Genomic DNA, 4,810 nt, shown 5'->3' with positions numbered 1-4,810 from the left:
ATTCCTCACCCCCAACCATCCTTCCCTTTTTGAGTCTCCAATGTCCATTATACCACTCTGTCTGCCTTCGTTTACCCATAGCTTAGCTCCCACTTATAAATGAGAACATATGGTATTTGATTTTCCATTTTTGAGTTACTTCACTTAGAATAATGGCCTCCAGCTCCATCCCAGTTGTTGAAAAAGACATTATTTCATTTGTGTTTATGACTGGGTAGTATTACATGTTGTATATATGCCACCTTTTCTTTATCCACTCTTTGATCGATGGACACTGAGATTGATTCCATATCTTTGCAATTGTGAATTGTGCTGCAATAAACATACACTTGCAGGTGTCTTTTTGATATAATGACTTATTTTCCTTTGGGTAGATATCTACTAGTGGAATTGCCAGATGGAATGGTAAATTTACTTTTAGTTGTTTAAGAAATCTTCATACTGTTCTCTATAGAGGTTGTACTAACTTACATTCCCACCGGCAGTGTATAAACGTTCCCTTTTAACCACATTCATGCCAACATTTATTGTTTTTTGACTTTTTAATTAATGGCCACTCTTGCAGGAGTAAGATGGTATCTCACTGTGGTTTTAATTTGTACTTCCCTGATGATTAGTGATGTTGAGCATTTTTTTCCCATATGTTTGTTGCCCATTTGTATATCTTCTTTTGAGAAATGCCTACTCATGTAATTTGCCCACCTTTTGATGGGATTATTTGTTTGCTTGTTTTCTTACTGATTTATTTGAGTTTCTTGTAGATTCTGGATATTAGTCTTTGGTTGGATCCATAGTTTACAAATACTTCCCCCATTCTTTGGGTTGCCTGTTTATGCTGATGATTATTTCTTTTGCTGTACAGAAACTTTTTAGTTTAATTAGATCTAGTTTTTTTATTTTTGTTTTTGTTGCCTTTGCTTTTGGGGTCTTAGTTGTAAATTCTTTACCTAGGCCAATGCCCAGAAGATGTTTTCCAAGGTTATCTTCTGGATTTGTTATCGTTTCAGATCTTAGATTTACGTCTTTGATCCATCTTGAGTTGATTTTTGTATAAGGTGAGAGATGGGGATCCAGTTTTATTCTTCTACATGTAGCTATCTAGTCTTCCCGGCACTATTTATTAAATAGGGTGTCCTTTCCACAATTTTTGTTTTTGCATTCTTTGTTGAAGATCAATTGGTTGTAAATATTCGGCTTTATTTCTGGGTTCTCTCTTCTGTTCCATTGTTTTCTGTGTCTACTTCTATACCAGGGCTAGGCTGTTTTGGTAACTATGGCCTTGTAGTATAATTTGAAGTCAGGGAATATGATGCCTCCGGGTTTATTCTTTTTGCTTATAATTGCTTTGACTCTTCGGGCTCTTTTTTTTTTGGTTCCATATGAATTTTATAATTGTTTTTTCTAATTCTATGAAAAATGATGCTGGTATTTTGATGGGAATTGCATTGAAACTGTAGATTGCTTTGGGCCAGATGATCATTTTAAACTTAGGTTTGTGGAAGATTAATAAAGTTTTAAGGTGACCCATTTTTTAAATACTTACTTCTTTATTCATACTTTATATTTTGTATTCTTTCTGGATCAAAGGTGATTTATAATAGATGTTTTTGTATGTGATTTTGGAGTTTGTTTCTTCCTCATGGAATTTTCAGATGGCAAAATTGACATTCTACTTTTAATTGTTTGTTATAAAAGATTTGCATTATGCTCAAATTATGATGTTTTATTAGAATAAATGGAATTAAACAACTAAATCAAATACAGTTTTAAATGTTATTTTACCTAACATAAATCAGTATACCAAGTAATTTTTAAAGATTAAAATGATAATAAAATCTGTCATTCTGATTTTATATTACTATTATATAATTATCTGCCAACAGATAGTTGAGCCAATAGATAATTATATAATGATTACATAATTATCTGTTAGATTAGAAGTATATAATATCTTCCTAAAATTTTCTAAGACTCTCTCTTAATATTTGTATTAATTGTCAGTCTGTTTCCTTATTTATGTAAACATTTGCAAGTCTATAATAATTGTTTTTGTATATAAGATGAATAGCTTTCACAAATACCATTAATTGTTATAACATTTTATTATTGTAATAATACATACACATGCCTACTTTCACTGGTTAATGAGAATTTCAATATGTAAAGCACAAAATAAGATTTTTACTCCAGGTTTCAACATGAAGAATGCTTCATGCTTATGTATTTTTGCAAGTGAGCATTCAGATATTGACAATAAATCCAAATGGTGTTTTTTTTATTACTGATATTGGTGTGCTGATTACATGTGTTGGTAACTTCATGGACTCATGATAAATGATCATACACAAGTTCAATGATGCTGAATATAATGTTGACATATATAGTTGTCCATTTGGCCTTGCAAAACCTGGGACTGAAACTCAAGCCAAATAAAATTTGCCTGAATATTGAGGCTGAAGCTTGACTTTGTTGGATTTCTAATATGTAGGTTCTTGAGGCTCATTCAATGTATACTAAATAGGTTTAAGGTGATAAGCTTATTTTATATCTCTGCCCTTCATAAGGCAGGAACTCCTCATCTGTTTATAGGACCTGTGGCAAGTATTCTCCTTGCTTCATATCTTTCTTTTTTTCTTTAGGCTCCCCAGATCCTTTATACCTCATGCCATCCTAATCTACCACCTGCCACCTCTCCTTGCTGTCCTCTAAACTAGTTACTTTCTGTCATTCAATAATGACTTTTAGTACTTGGCCCGCTTTCTTCCTCTCCCTCCCTAATGCTGATAATATTCCTGGTGACTTTAACATTCATATGGATGATTCATACAATATTCTGGCTCTTCAGTTCCTCGACTTTCTCATCTCTAATGATCTTTTCCTGATCTACCTGATCTACCCATTTTCAGGGTCATATCTTTGAACTGTTGTTACCAAAAACTGAACCAACCACCTCTAAAATCTTGATTTTAATGATCATTTTAGTCACTTCCTTGCACACCTCTTCAACTCTTGCACATCTCTCTCAGCTGTACTTGTTGGCAAAACCCAAACCCTGTTAATATCCTGTCCTTTGCCGGTTTCAGGACTGCACATGTATAGCTGAACACTACTGAGAAAAAATACACAATGATGCTATGTGAGGCAGGAAAACGCCCCCTAAAGATGTCCACATCCTGCCACCACACAAGTCTTTCCTTAGTAACCTGGGTGATAGCTGTGGATGTTTCCAAGGATTGTCTTCAGTCATGGCCTTGGGATTAAAGTGCTCCCGCATGGTCCACCCTGCCTTTCGCAATTATCTTGCAGCCTCTATCAGACCCGTTTTAGAAGTTACACTGAAGACAGTGCATGAAAGACAACACGGCCGTAGGCAATACATGGCCTATTCAGCTGTACCAGTCCACCATTTTGCTACCAAGAAAGCCAAAGCCAAAGGGAAAGGAAAGTCCCAAACCAGAGTGAATATTAGTGCTGCCTTTGTTGAGGATATAATCAACTTGGAAGAGGTGAATGAAGAAATGAAGTCTGTGATAGAAGCACTCAAGGATAATTTCAATAAGACTCTCAATATAAGGACCTCACCAGGATCCCTTGACAAGATTGCTGTGGTAACTGCTGATGGGAAACTTGCTTTAAACCAGATTAGCCAGATCGCCATGAAGTCGCCACAGCTGATTTTGGTGAATATGGCCAGCTTCCCAGAGTGTACAGCTGCAGCTATCAGGGCTATAAGAGAAAGTGGAATGAATCTGAATCCAGAAGTGGAAGGGGCACTAATTCGGGTACCCATTCCCCAAGTAATCAGAGAGCACAGAGAACACCAACAAGGCCAAATACTCTTTACGGAAGGTTTGTACCAATGCAATGAACAAGCTGAAGAAATCCAAGGATACAGTCTCGGAGGATACCATTAGGCTAACAGAGAAACAGATCAGCCAAATGGCCGATGACACAGTGGCAGAATTGGACAGGCATCTGGCAGTGAAGACCAAAGAACTCCTTGGATGAAAGTCCACTACGGGCCAGCAATACTTCAGAGCCCAGTTTCTGCTGGATCCCATGGGTGGCACATTGGGACCTCTCTCCCTCCCCCATCCACACAGAAGACTGTCACCATGCTGACAGAAGGCTGTCTTTGTGAGGCCCAGCCTTCCAGTGGAACACTCAGACTTGTTCATTCTCTTCCTCCTTGTGCTCTGGGCCTTCTGACGTGGGTGGCTCTCAGAAAATACTTGCTGCTGGCAAAGGGCCTTTACTCAGGCATTTGCTTTGACTTGATGTCACCAAGAGACTGAGGACATTGGCAGGCTTAGTACCACCTGCTTCTCATCTTAGGAGCCTCCTTTTCAAATAATTAGGCTCTGTTCCCATTTTAAAACTCTGCTTGGGCTGATATTGGCCTTCACCTGTGACTGGACACTTTACTAGAGGCCCATTTTCACTAAACAATAAAATCTAAATAAATTGGAAGGATAACAACCACAAAGGAAAGAATAGAGTTGGTCTGGATTGATGATCACTGAGGATCTGTATGTGAAGCACACAGAACAGTAGTTTTGCCTGTGAGTCATCTTCACACATGCTCTTTTCTCTGCCTGGATCTCTCTTCCCCTCCTTACCTGGCCAGTCCTGTTTATCATCAGGACTTGTCTTGGATATCACATCCTCTGGGGTCTTCCTTTCCCCTCTAACCTAGGACCCTAATTACCGGCTCTCATAGCACAGTCTACTGCTTTGTACAAACTCTAAGTATTTGTTTTGCATTTAATTACCCTGTGTATCCTCAGAACTTTGTGTAATGCCTGGAGCA

At 37.7% G+C, this 4,810-nt stretch overlaps 1 pseudogene; it reads left to right on the top strand.

Annotated features, from left to right (window-relative positions):
- The first annotated feature begins 3,209 nt into the window (after positions 1 to 3,209).
- On the top strand, positions 3,210 to 4,160 carry LOC100445693 (ribosome-recycling factor, mitochondrial-like; annotated as a pseudogene).
- The last annotated feature ends 650 nt before the right edge of the window (positions 4,161 to 4,810 follow it).

The sequence above is a fragment of the Pongo abelii genome, chromosome X (genome assembly GCF_028885655.2).
Source record: "Pongo abelii isolate AG06213 chromosome X, NHGRI_mPonAbe1-v2.0_pri, whole genome shotgun sequence".
NCBI lineage: Eukaryota > Metazoa > Chordata > Mammalia > Primates > Hominidae > Pongo > Pongo abelii.
This window is presented reverse-complemented; position numbering and strand designations above follow the sequence as displayed.